The sequence below is a fragment of the Tursiops truncatus genome, chromosome 4 (assembly GCF_011762595.2).
Source record: "Tursiops truncatus isolate mTurTru1 chromosome 4, mTurTru1.mat.Y, whole genome shotgun sequence".
In the NCBI taxonomy this organism is placed as follows: Eukaryota; Metazoa; Chordata; class Mammalia; order Artiodactyla; family Delphinidae; genus Tursiops; species Tursiops truncatus.
In genome coordinates this window covers 78898581-78913216 of record NC_047037.1, presented here as the reverse complement: position 1 = coordinate 78913216, position 14636 = coordinate 78898581, and the positions used below count along the sequence as shown (strand labels likewise).

Sequence of the window (14636 nt, the reverse complement as noted above, 5' to 3'; positions counted from 1 at the left end):
TCATCCTGTCATCCCCCAATTTAAGAAACCATAGAGCAGATATCAGACCTATTGTTCTTGCCAGTTCTACTCCCAGGTGCCCTTTTGAGCTTGGCCCCGTGTGCTCCCATTCCACTCTGGGCTGACTGTCCCCACCTCAGAGCGGTCTTCCCTCCCCACCGGCCTAGGTCCCATCTCGGAGGAGACCTCAGGGTCCCTTGGAGGTGGGACTCCCTGTCTTGTGCCCGCCTTGCCCTTGCCAAACTCCAGAACTCCAAGAACTAAAAATACTTCAGTTTTTGCTTCTCCTGCTGGCAGGCACTCAAACTGATTTTGTCCCTTGTGACTGAATAGCAGAGGCCCAGAAGGGAGTGAGACTGGCAGCATGGTCAGCCGCTGCCTGAGGGGGCAACAGGGGCTTGTGTTCACTGCGGACAACGGGCATCTCTCTTCCCCCTTCACTGGGGTAACTCCTCTAGCGGTGCTCTGCCATCCCTTGGCTCCTGAGTAGGAATGGCAGGGGTCATGAAAAAATGCAGGATGCAATTTTAATGAGCAATAAATACCTGCTACAGGTGTGAGCCATCCTCTACCCTTGTAAAATTATTAAAGCAATTGTTAAAAAGAAATCCAAACGATACAGAGATTTATAAAGTACAAAGTCCCTTCTCACATCCTTGCAGTCCCATTTGCCAGTTCACAGTCTGGGCTGGATTCATTGAGACCAGTTCTGTCACGAGAACTTTCCCACTGAGGGAAATATGCTCTATCTACACTATCCAATATGGCAGCCACTGCCGCCTCTGGCTGTTAGCACTGGAATGTGGCTAGTGCTACCGAGGAACTGAACTTTAACTTTTAATTAATTTAAATTTATGTAGCAACATGTGGCTCATGACTACTGCGTCAAACAACACAGAGACCTTTCTCTGTGTATGTACTAAAAAATACACATATTGAATGATTCTCTGTTTTTTTCCCCCCCAAAGTTAAAGTTACAACATACATATGTTCTGAAGTACGCTGTTTTAAATGACAATAGATCTTGGAGAATGATCCATTTTTGTGAGTATAGTTCGATCTCACTCTTTTTAATTACTGCCTGAGATTCTGCTGAATGGATGGTTTTTAAAGTTAATTTTTTTAAAAAAATCAGGTATTACATTCCTGTGGTTCAAATTGTAAAAGAATTTAAAAGGTATAGCAAAAAATCTCCCTCCTATTCCTGTCCTCATCCTACCTGTTCCTCACCTGGGAAGGAACTAGTGTTAATTTTCTTGGAAATCTTTCATAGATATTCTGTGCATGTACAAGCAAATATATATATACTTTTTATAAAATACCATAATTTATTTTTTTAATTTATTTTTTTATTGTAGTTGATTTACAGTGTTGTGTTGATTACTGCTGTACAGCAAAGTGATTCAGTTATACATATATATATACATTCGTTTTTTATGTGTATGTGTGTGTATATATATTCTTTTTTTAAATAAATTTATTTATTTATGGCTGCGTTGGGTCTTCGTTGCTGCATGCAGGCTTTCTCTAGTTGTAGCAAGCGAGGGCTACTCCTCGTTATGGTGCGCAGGCTTCCCATTGCAGCGGCTTCTCTTGTTGCAGAGCATGGGCTTTAGGCGTGCAGGCTCAGTAGTTGTGGCACACGGGCTTTGTTGCTCCACGGCATGTGGGATCTTCCCGGACCGGGGCTTGAACCCGTGTCCCCTGCATTGGCAGGCGGATTCTTAACCACTGCACCACCAGGGAGGTCCCTATACATTCTTTTTTTAATATTCTTTTCCATTACGGTTTATCATAGAATATAGTTCCCTGTGCTATACAATAGGACCTTGTTGCTTATCCATTCTATATATAAAAGGTTACATCTGTTCACCCCAACCTCCCACTCCATCCCTCCCTCAATCCCCTCCCCCTTGGCAACCACCAGTCTGTTCTCTGTCTATGATTCTGTTTCGGTTTCATAGACAGGTTCATTTGTGTCATATTTGGGATTCCACATATATGTGATATCATTAAAATACCATAGCTTATTTAACCATTTCTTTATATCGAAATCTTCCTCTTTTTTACAAGTTCCTATAAAGCTTCTCTTATTGTCTAAATACTGTTCAATTGATTTAGCATTTATTGAGTGTGTTGTATGGGCCATGCATCATTTTCGTTGACAACTTCTATTATCTGTAACTTATTGAATAGTAATACTGCTTCCCTTTGCTTATGATGAGGGTAGAATTTCCTAGCTCACTTACTTCTTATTATACCTTAAACTTGTTTTCCAGTCTTCCTGAGGGATGTTGGTTAGTCAGCCCATATTCTGTCCGTGTGGAGTCCAGGCCCCGGGTTAAGGCTGAGGCTGGGAGCAGGGAGCAGTAAGAAGCTACTTGCTGGCATATCCATGGCATCTTGATAACAGTGCTCTGGTCATCTGAGCCAACCTGGCCCAGACCACAGAGACCCGGGAAGAGCAGCAAAAGCAGGTGAAATGGAGGTGGTAGCCTAAACAGGAAAAGTATCCCAAAGTTGATCATACATATATTTTGCAGAAACTAAAGCCAGAGTGTATCTTAAAGTAGGATTGAAATTAGTTACGATCGTAGATTCTTACAGTGGCCAAAAGGAGAATGTCTTGATGAGAGCTTGTCACCAACGTCACTCACTAAACCCTTCAATGGCTTCCCAATGCCCTCGAGACAAACATCAACTCCATAAATACCAACAAGGTTTACCAGCCCATCACACTCAAACACCTGCATCCTCTGCGGCCTCAATGGACACCATCTCCCCACCTGAGCAGGTCCCCTGGCCACGTTGTACTTCTCGTGGTTCCTCGAAAGTGCCGTGCTCCCCTTGCCTCCCCGTGTTTGTACATGCTCCACCCTCCGTGTAGAACACTCTCCCTGTCTCTCTTTTTAGCTCCACCACCTCAGTCTTGCCAACTCCAACCCATCTTCTGGGTCTCTGCTTGGATGTCTCGTCCTCCAGGATGCCTTCCCTGATCCCTCTGAGGAGGGGTTAGGGGCCCTTCCTATGTGCTCCCATTGTACCCTGTACTGAATGTACCACTCTCAGCCCCACCCTATTCTTGCCTCATTCTAGACTCTAGCTGACCCTGGACCAACTCTGTGAGATCAGGAACCATGTCCCCTGGTTTATCAGTTTACCACTGGCGCCTAGCATAACACTCACAAATATGTGTTGAAGGAGTGGATGGACCCAGGGAAGGGCAATGCTGTCTTGGGAGTGTGTGGTGGTGGGGTGGGGATGGAGGGTGTGTTCTGCAGGAGTATTTTGCACATGTGTGTGCATCTGTCATGTGTCTGTGTTTCAATGGGGAGACTGTGGAGGTGGAGGAGAAGCTGGGTGAGCTCTGGTGAAGCACTGGTGGAGCTTAGGGAGTCTTCATTTGGCAAATAATCATCATCTGGTTTTGGGCAAGTCATCCCACTCTCTGAATCTCAGTTTCCTCATCTAAAAGACAGGAATGAGAATTTGATGAGATAATATATGGAAGAGGGCTTTTAAAATGGAAAATAAACACTGTACTGATGCTACACTTTAGACCCTAGTGCTCAGAAAGGGCTGAATGGCCACAAAGGCTGTACTTACTGATACGCTGTGAATCTGATGCCTCTTTGTAGCTAACACTCACTGCCATACTGGAAGGAAATCAGGAGAGCTGTTTCCCTTATGTGACCCTCCCACACAGCCTTGTGCCTCCCCCAGACCTTCCAGCTTCAACCATCTGCTCCCAGCAGAGGATCTTCAGGGTCTTGAAGTAGGTCATGCAGGTGCACAGCTGGGGCTCCAGTGGCACCCCGTTCACTCAGTACCAGGAACCTCCTATACCAAGGCAAACAGAGAGATAAGTGAACCGGAAGCTAAATCATCATGTTCAAGCTGAAAGAATCTTAGGAAGTCTATCTATCCAAACCTCTCATTTAACACATGGAGAACCTGGGGCCCTGGAGAGTACAGCTGCTTGCCCGAAAAGATGCAGCTGGTCCAGTGAGGTTTTCTGGCTGCTCATTGGTGTTGGCCAGAAGTCATGGGTCAGCGTGTTTCTCAGAACCAACCAGCATCAGGGATCCCTGAGACAGGAGAAGAGGCTCAGATGATGATGCCTTTAGGAGAGAAGGAGGGTTCATAAGACTCCCTCACAGCTTGAGGAAAATATCCTTTATTATATAGCTGATTAAAAGGATGACATATATTTACCGGCATAGAAAAATGTCCAACGATATTTAAGTAAACGAGTTTACAAAACAACACCTAAAGTGTACGTAATTCCATTTTGGTAACAATACATGTAAGAAGAATTCTGGAGGAATATGCTCAAAACGTTAACAATGGCTCTCTTTGGATGGATCCTTTTCTCTTTCTTCTGTATACTTTGCTGTGTCGCTGTCTGAATTTTTTTTTTTTAATGATGAACATGTATGTTTATACTTTGAAAAAACAATAAGGTATTTTCATTTTTGTAAAAGCATACATATTCTCTAAATTTCAACTTTCTTTACTCTGATTTTGTGTTCATCAGACACCTTTTGTCATCTGTAGCTTGCTCTCCTATGCAAGAGCTTCCATCTATATACGGCCTAGACCCAATTGTGAATTCCTATAAAAAATGATGACATTGCCGTTTGACTTTACAAAGTCATCCCCTCAGAACTTGGTTGCAGAGGACAGATCACTCTCAGATGAACCTGCCAAATTCAGGCTCTGATTCTGCCAAGAAGACAAAGACCCTCCTACCTGCGATGACTCCACGGAGGCCATGCACACACCTCTCGAGTCCCTCCCTGAACATCAGCTGGACCTACAGTCCTCATGGCCGCTGCTTGGGGTTCAGGGTAAAGCGGTCTTGGAAACCTTTGGCATCGCATCCCTGAAGCCCCAACGTAGGGAGAGAGCTTTGGTTTGAGGTTGTGCAAAAGCATGGCTGGCTGGCTGGCTCCTCTGGCCACTAGCTGACACTCATAAGAGACTTGCATGATACCAACAGAGTGTGAGATACGTTTTTGGGGGGTTTGTAAAAGTGAGGTCCATGCTACTAGAAGGACAGAGAACCTGCCAAGACTGCAGGGGACTGAGGGTTGGGGAGTGACAAACCCTTACATGGCACCTTACAGAGTGCTTGCACCAAATCCTCTCTTTTGTGCTTCACGGTCCTGTGAGTTAGATGAAGCAGGTCATCATTACACCTGCTGCATAACCAGGACACTGCTGTTCCCAAAAGACACAAAACTAATCATGCCAGATCTGTGGCCTTTACTTACTACTCGCTAGGATACAAGATTTATGTACATCGTGTACATGTTTAAAGCTCTGGATTGGGAATCAGAAGACCTAGGTATTTGCCATGTAACCTTGTGGGATTCCCTTCATCTTTCTGAACCTTAGCTTCCTCATCTGTAAAATGGGGTTAATAATACCTGTCTAGCTTGCCTCATGGGGTGGGGATCTGACAAGACAATGGACATGAAAATAGTGTGCTTTGAAAATAGTGAATTGCTAAAGGATTATAAAGTATGACTAATTTCCCAGTGTGGTACTGAGGGATATGTGTTTGAGTAACTTTTGCTAAAGAGAACTGTTATTTTAGGACTGGATAAACTTAATACAGTCCACAACAATCCAATAACCCCCAGCCAGCTCCCTAGGAACCCAAACCTTCTATTTTCACACCCCCTGTCCCGCTTCGGGTAGATTCTCTGCTTTGAAGATAAGTAATCAGGTTTCCAGGAAAAGAGAGGCATCCCTGACCAGCTGCTGCTTCTCTCCAAATCCCCTGGGTTGGAGTGGGCTTGAGTTAGGGCCTCTTCCTGAAATAGTTGCTTGGGGGACCATACTTTAATCCTAAGAGACTGAGCTTGCCTGCTTATTTTGAGGGCTATTTAAGTACAGATAACTTTAAATCTGTGCTATGGAATTGGGAGATGGGAATTGACATATATACACTATTGATAGTATGTATAAAATATATAACTAATGAGAACCTACCGTATAGCACAGGGCACTCTACTCAGTGGTGACCTAAATGGGAAGTAAATCCAAAAAAGAGAGGATATATGTATATGTATAGCTGATTCACCTTGCTGTACAGTAGAAACTAACACAACATTGTAAGCGACTATACCCCAATAAAAATTAATTATCTTTTAAAAAATCTGTGCTATGCTTTTCTTATAGCAGGGGCCACTAGAGAGGCCTGAAGGGAGGGCTCTGGGGTCCCCCCACCTTGCTTAAGCCAGAACACTCTGCTTTCTTCAGTGCTCTTTGTTTTATGCTTCAGGGTGAAATTTATCTGAACAAAGCACTTCATGCTTAGAAGAAAAGTCTGAAAACCACTACTACTTAGATCTGCAAATCAGCAAAACTTTTTTGTCTCATGGTCACCCACCCAGCCAACTATTTATCTCCCATGGCCCCTCCTGACCTCACTAATACCTCCTCTCTGAGATCTGCTGCCCTTAGGTTTGCCCTGGAACCTTTCCTCTGGGCAGTCCAGGTGTTATGTTGTGTCTTGTTTTGTTTGGAGATAAGACATCTCACAGAGCCTGCGGAATAGACATGCAAAGTCAGTTCTGGGGGTGAGGGGGGGGGGGGAGACTGCCCTGATATGTAACACGCTGTTTTGTGTTTTACATGATGTGAGAAGGTTCCATTTTCAATGGAAACAGTAAAGAAATGAAGCAGAGCCGAAGGGCTGGCCTTAATGCCACTTCTCTAAATTTCTATGAATAGTTCCTGGCCTTTTCGCCATCGTGGATGTAAATGTGTCTATGTGAACAGTGGCAACAAAGAATAATTTCTGGCACTACAGATGCATCCCAATGAATGTTTAATGAAAGAGAAGAAAAGAGAGGAAAAAAGAAAGGAAGGGGGATAGGAAGGAAGAATGGAATTGGAAGTTGGTACAGAAAAGGAACTTTAGAAGTTTTGAAGCAGCCAACCTAGGTTGAAGTCCTGCCTTTGCTAATGATGTTTTGTGTGACGTGGGGTTAAGTACTGCATGTGACATGGAGTGACATATAATATATCTGCTTTATGAGGATAAAAATATTTGTTTCATAGACCTCACAGGGATGTTGTGAGGATCGGCTGGAACCGTGAATAGGAAGGGGACTTGCAGATTTCAGTTAAGAGGCCATTGTTGTTCCCCAGCTGAAGACCGTCATCATTTTTTTTTTTTCCACTGTTCTTTGAACAGATGGTTTCAAGGATTAGGGTCTTTCCCTCTTTCATTTTAATTTTGGAGCTTTGAAACTAAACCCAGCTGTGTCTACAGTTTTTCAAATGCTAGGTCTCAACGGTTTTTCACCAGGTAGAATTTAAAACTGATATAAACGACCTCCATTGGAACTCTTGAATAATAACTCTTGTGATAAGAATAATTTAAAGATAACACTATTGACAGAGGGGTTATACTCTAATCTTTTTTAAAAAATCATCTAATAATTTGAATTTTGCTTTGAATGTAACTTTTCCACTCTGCAAATGCAAGTATGCTTGGTTTTTCATGAACTTCACTCACATTATTTAGAAAAATGAGATATTTTTCTTACTGATCAACTAATTTAATTTAGCTTCACAGAGCCTAAAGAAATGACACTGTCCTTGTTTCTTGCCTAACGTAGCAAATTTCCAAATGATATAGATTATTTACATATTTTATTTAGACTTCCTAAGACAGCTAGGACTTTTTTACACTTGCGTACTCTTAATTGAATGCTGTGGAATCAGTCTCTCATTTATGATTTATTTTGAGTTAAACATTCAAATCTCTGTCTAAAAATTTAAAAACTAAGCTCAGCTAGTTTTGTGGAATGTAGTAATAATTCAATGAGCAAATATTTCTGGGAAAAAAATTTGAGAAGTAATGAAAACAAGCTAAACTACATTCCAGTATTGGATGGACATCCATCTCTTGGTCCAACGACATGCCCATTTTTGTTTTGTTTTGTTTTTTTTACGTACAGGTCACATTGCTCCCCAAAAAATGCCTTTCAAAGTAAGCGATGCTGCTGATCTAGTCTATCTTGGGATTCATTGTTAAAAAATTCTTCACTTCTGCTGCCTTCTTTTGGGCAATAGCAAACAAACATTAACAACTGTGGAGCAGATGTTCTAACTGAAGAAGATTCCAAAGCTGGGCTCAGACATATCCCCGACCAGAACAAGACACCAACCACAGAGATTAATCTTCTGGTATGGGTGTTATGAGATAAAAGCACCTTCTGGATTTCATCACATATTTTTATAAAACAGTCTAGAGGGTTTTTGTTTGTTTGTGTGTTTTAGGACAAGGTAAAAAAGTTCTTCCATTTTGTGAGCCCAAGTGTCATATAAATGCTTATGTTTGGTGTTTGGATTTTAGGCAAAGTAAACAGAAGTGCTTTCTGTTCCGCTATTATAATTTTTTAATAAGATGATTTCTCTACTGCTTTTTTTTTTTGATGGAAGATATTAAGAAATCACTGTACCTTGTAGCATAAGATTCTTTAAGATGCTAAATTTCACTGCATTCCATGAGTTGCAGGATATCAAACAAGACAGTTCCCACCTTCCATCTAGGTACCCATACAAAGTCATATGCAACCCAAACATCGTGCTCCCTATTTCTTCATTTAACCAACAAGTGTTTGTAGAAATCCTACCATTGTCCTAGTGCTGAAACATCCTATCTCCTGGCTCTAGTTAGCCTTTAACTGTGAAAGTTTGAAAAGAACCATAATTGGTTCTTCCTGCCCACTCTGAGCTATTCCAGTGAATGGAAATAGAGTGATAAAGTTGGGGAGGCTGGAGGGTGATGATGTAGGGGAGATTAGAGTGCTGTTAGGGGAAAACAGTGAATCCACGAAGGTCCAGATTCTAGCCCTCAACTGAGTGGGTCCTCCCACCTCATTAGGTGGGGGCGAGGGGGAGTGAGAAATAATCCACACATGTTGAGAACAGCAAGAGAGGTGAGATCCGCAAGGGATCTCCCCTGGTAGGGGAAGAATCAAGAGAGGGGAATTGGAATCACCCAAGACATCATTAAGCCCAAACAGAGAGCTTTCTGTGTATGGTTTGGTAAATTCCGTGTTCACCACCCAGGGAATCCTAGATTTCAATCCCAGAACAAGAGCTTTGCCTTCTACCTAACATAGTTTCAACATAATTTCAGCTCCATCGGTTGTTTTCATACAGTATCTAGTGTTAGATTATTTGCAGGATACTTCAGTTTTCTTCGTTCTACCAGATCCTCACACAAAACCAAAGGAAACCTGCTTTTATTAATTAGTGTATATTTTCACTGCTGCATAAGGATCTCAGGAACACACAGCATGTAGATATGAGGCTTTCTTGGTTTTCTCCCATTCCCCTCCCTGTGTAAAAGGAATGGGCTCCAAATAAGGGAGCCCATTTTGTTAAACCTTTGTTTAAGCATTTCTCAATCCATAATCATCTGCTTGAGCTGAGATACAAAATACTGCTATCAACAGTCTTGGACTAAACAGGAACATGTCGAGTTCATTTTGCACATCTAATCTCCATGATTAGAAAATATTCTCCTGATAAATACATTTATTATAAAAGAACTTTTATGGTGCCATTTTCAAGGTGCCAAACCTTACCGTTTACTCCCTTATCTCCTTTCCTAAGTAATTATGTTTATGAATGTATTCTTTCCTTTGCCATTAAGAGTTGTATTCCAATCTTGTTCCCTTCCGCCCATGAATCAGCATGTCCTTGCCAATCAGGAATCAGCTACGATCGCATCATTTCCTTTTTGTGTATTCTTATACTCAGATATTTGCCCCTCCTCTGGCCCATCGGAGGCATGTCCTTCCCTTTCATTAATGTATTGGATGCATAAAAATTGCCCATCCCCAAACCCTACCACACTGTTGGTGGGAATGTAAGTTGATGCAGCCACTATGGAAAACAGTGTGGAGTTCCTCAGAAAACTAAAAATAGAGTTACCATATGATTCAGCAACCCCACTCCTGGGCATATACCTGAACAAAACCATAATTCAAAAAGATACATGCACCCCTATGCTCACAGCAGCACTATTCACAATAGGCAAAACATGGAAACAACCGAAATGACCATTAACAGATGAATGGATAAATGAGATATGGTATATATAGACAGTGGAATACTCAGCCATAAAAAAGAACGAAATAATGCAATTTGCAGCAACATGGATGCAACTAGAGATCATCAACCAGAAAGAGAAAGACAAATACCATATGATATCATTTATATGTGGAATCTAAAATACGGCACAGATGAATCTATCTATTGGGTTGGCCAAAAAGTTCATTCGGGTTTTTCTGTAAGATGTTATGGAAAAACCCGAACTTTTTGGCCAACCCAGTACAAAACAGAAACAGACTCACAGACATAGAGAACAGACTTATGGTTGCCAAGGGGGAGGGGATGGGGAAGGGAAGGACTGGGAGTTTGGGATTAGCAGATGTAAACTATTCTATATAGGATGGATAAACAACAAGGTCCTACTGTCTAGCACAGGGAACTATATTCAATATCCTGTGATAAACCACAATGGAAAAGAATATGAAAAAAAGAACATCAATATGTGTCACTCTGCTGCACAGTAGAGATTGGCACAGCATTGTAAATCAACTATGTTTCAATAAAAAAAATTTTTTTTAATTACGCATCCCCTTTAACTCCCACATACCCTTTAAATTGTGGAAAATCTTTCAGTTAATGGGAAAATTGCTCAAGTACCTCTTTTCTTCTTTCACCCAGGACTGGTGACTTCCTTTATATATATATATACATATATATATATATATATATATGTATATATATGTATATATATATATACACATACACACACACACACATATATGAATGAAATTGCTACTGACTATATATTTATATCTTTAAGAATATATATATCCATAAAACATACATTATATATGTAAAGTTTTTGAAATAAATATCTCAGTATTTTAATTAATGATACATGCTTTTCCCCATTGTACAGAAATTAGAAAATACGTGTTTTAGAAAGAAAAAAGTACTTGGGTTAATCCTACCACAGAAAGATATAATTTATTTCCAGGATTTTTTTTTCTATGTATATTTTCCACATAATTGTGATTACATCGCATATATCTAATGTTGTGTCTTACTTTTCTCCCTTAGCATTATAACCTAAGTCTTTATTCTGGTCATCAAACTGTACTTTTAGCATTATTTTAAGGCTCTGTAATATTTTATCATGTAAATGTACCAGTTTATTTACTCCTCCCCATCATTGGGCATTTAGATTATATATTTTTTAATATTATAAAGAAGGCGACAGTGACTATTTCGAGGCATATGGCTCTTTGTTTATGTTATGATATTTCTTTGGAAGAGATTCCTAGAAGTATAATTACTGGATTAAAAGGTGTATAACTTTTTTGGTTGGGAGCGAACAACTCAAACTACTAAGGAAAAAAGGGGCTGGTGGTTATTGATTCATATATGTGAACCTGAGCAAAAGCAAGGGTAGGGGCTGGGGGGGCTGGCTTCAGGAAGCTGGAGGCTGAGGCTGGAATTGTAGCTTTCTGATTTTTTCTTTGCCTCTGGAATGGCATAATAGCATTTAGCTTACAGAGATAAGTGAAAACAGATATAATGCAATTCAAGTTCCTAACCCACAGTGACAACCCTGCACCATCTTAACATCTCTTTTTTAGAGCCAAGATTTTATCAACTTGCCTTGCGTGGTGGTTTAGTTTCACCCATCACTCCTCCTGGCACCTTTTCTCCGTTTGGCCGGCTGTGTTCCTTGGACGTCTCCCGCGTGCCAGCCAGCTCTTGCACCTCACACCCCCATCTCTGTTTCCACTCGGACTGCCCTGCCCAACCATCTCCCACCCCAGCCTCCCACCCCAGGGCTGGGAGGCCAACGTGGAAAACAAAGGAATCTCTGATGGAGAACCGGCTGGTTTGGGAAGGACAGGCCAAGCAGAGGAGGTGCGCGGGGCGCTCTTTTTCAGCAGAGACCCTCATTTCACTCCATTTCCCTCTTTGCCTGCTCCTCTGTCGTTCGCTTGCTGACCTGGGTTTAGGTCAGACCCGCGCCGGGCTCCGTGTCAGGGATGGGACAGGGGACAGGGGCACCGGCCCAGCCCGGCGCAGGCTGCGGGGTCCTGCGACACCCCCTCCCCTGCCCCTTGCCACTCCCTTCCCCTCCTCCAATCCGCATCCCCAGCCCTGCCCCCCACCCCACTCCCCACCCCCGCCAGCTGGGGAGACGGAAACTCCTCCCTAAAGGCCCTTGGGACCCGGGGGCGCACAGCCGCGCTCTGTCCCTTCAGGCGGCCTTTTCAGCTTTCCTAACGTCAAGGCCAGGTTCCCTCGGATCCCTCTCAAAAGAAACAATGACGCTGGCTTCTGCTCCCTGAGCCTCGGCTTCCTCTCCCGCCACTCCGCCCACGGGTTTCTGATCCCCTTTAGGCGTCCGGAGCCCGACCCCCTGCGGCTTCGGGGAAAGCCCTGCGCCCCCGCGCGCCTCCCGCCGCTTCCCGAAACCCCTCGGACCACACTGAGTCACTCGGCGCCCGGCGGACTCCTGGGCGCAGCCCGGCCACTAGCTCCCGCCGCCTTCCCGGGAGCCGGGGTCCCCGGCCACCGGAGGCCCCGACTGCGACCCGGCAACTCGCGTCGGTGCGGCCCCGGCAAAGGGTGGGGTCCTCACCCAGGGTCAGGGTGCAGACCCGCACCCAGAGCAAGAACAGAGGGAGGAGGGGTGCCCTGAACATCAAACACGGGTTTTGTTTGTTTGTTTTCTTAACCACATCCAGGAAGAAGGGAAACCTGTCAGATAACAGGAAAGGAAGAAAGAGAGAGGATACATCAGAACTTTAGGAAATTGTTTTAATTGCCTCATGTGACATACTATCAGTTGAGAGAGGGAAACCTGTGGAAACACCGGTGGGGGGCTGGCTCAAGGCCTGGTTAGGCCATCTGCGGCAGGGCGGGGTCCGGGGCTGGAGCTCACCAGCTGGAGGGTGTCGGGCAGGTCCTCTGAGCTTCAGGGTCTCGGGCGAAACGGAGCGAACCTTTTATCACAAAATGTTTATATCACCTTTGCGGCTCATATCCTTTCAAAGGGAGGCATTAACTTCATTGTAAGGGAGGCATTAACTTCATTGTGAAAATCTTCAGCTATAGTGAGAGATTTCCTTTTGCTCTCCCCGCCTTGCAGATTAGTTACATTCTAATGTAGGTTTGGACTATTGATGCTGTTTCCATGTTTCCTCTCCTTCATCCTTGCCCTTCTGTCCAGGTGGGTCCCCCAAGGAGACAGAGAAGGTACACTCATGAGTGAAAAAGAAAAGTTGGCACCAGGGACCTTCTGCCACTGTAAGCATTCTTTCTTCAAGTATAATATTATGTGAGGTTCCTGCCATCCTTGCTTTTTAACCAAGGGATGAAGTTCCCTGCAGGAACAATGTGATAGGGATCTGTTATCTGTATCTGCAAGTAATCCGAGGCAAAATGATTGCTGTAGAGCTTTCCTCTCTTCTTTCTTTCCACCTTTTTAGAATATGCCACCTTCTTTAGCCCCCCACCCATCTTCAGGACACTAAATATTTTGAATTCACTTCAAATCCTCCTAGCACAAATGCAGAGCCATAGGAAAAGTAGGGACCATGTAATGTGTTTATCTGTGGTATCATCGCAATTGCAAGACTTCAACTGTCCTCTCTTGTAAAGGACAGTCCTTTATTCTGAAATTATGTTCTTTATAACTTTATTTATTTTGAACTGTCCATTCTACTATGAAATAATAATGGTTCTTACTGGTTTTAGTTGATGTCCTCTCTCAGAAAAATTAAAAAATCAGTAAACCTATGTGAGTCCCCCGAAATCTTTTTAAATTGATTCATGAAAACCAGAAAGCCTGGACACCATTGTTCTGTTCAACATCTGGTTCACACCGAGATGCTAGGGCCTTCTTGTTGCCCCTTCCCGAGGGCATTTGTATCTATTCAAAGAAACTGCCAGAATGAGAACCTCAAAGAATTCCTAAGGAGAGATGTGAGGAAAATATATGGTAAAGAGGCCTTTCTAGACTCTCTCAACAGCTAGTGCTTGGTCTAAAGGCAGTACAGTTGTATCTGTTCTTAACTTCTGGCATTTAGCAATTAGCATGACTTTCGGTGGACCATTCCTTTTAGTAAAACAGAGAACCTATTTTGAATGTGCTAGGGTCTCTTGGTCTTTCAGTCTGCACATCAGCAGAAAGGCTAATGAAGATGCTATGCTTTTCCTTAAAAGGTGAAAATTTGGTCATGTGGATAAGTGATAAGTAAGTACTCTTCACTTCAATAGTGGCGTACTGTGGTCTTAACATCGTACCATCTTAAATTAGGCCTCATTGGTTAATATTTATTGAACACTCACAGGGTGTTTGGTGCTAATCAAAATATCCTCAAGCCACAGAATCACTGCCTTCTGGCAAGTGATGGTGCAGCGAGGTCTGACCGTTAAATGGCGCTTACCCACGTCAGTACAGACACTGTACAGTCATAGCCATTCCTTTGGGATGTTAAAGATCAAATTTTGCTTAAAATTGTTTGCTTAGGTTTGAGAAGTAGGGGAAAGGCAGATTTTTAAGT

General features: G+C 43.0%; 1 protein-coding gene and 1 long non-coding RNA gene across 3 annotated transcripts in view; one reads left to right on the top strand and one right to left on the bottom strand.

Annotated features, from left to right (window-relative positions):
* ARHGAP31 (Rho GTPase activating protein 31) overlaps window positions 1–14636 on the top strand; it is a 112756-nt gene that overhangs the window by 13694 nt on the left and 84426 nt on the right. The window lies entirely within an intron of this gene.
* Window positions 1202–5619, bottom strand: LOC117312167 (uncharacterized). Of its 2 annotated transcripts, none has more exons than XR_012331516.1 (3): window positions 2606–5619; window positions 2250–2496; window positions 1202–1704 (listed from the first exon to the last, which is right to left on the bottom strand). It is a non-coding gene; the product is annotated as an uncharacterized lncRNA (long non-coding RNA). The 2 variants fall into 2 exon arrangements; XR_012331515.1 differs by having other exon boundaries at window positions 2250–3840; window positions 3932–5619.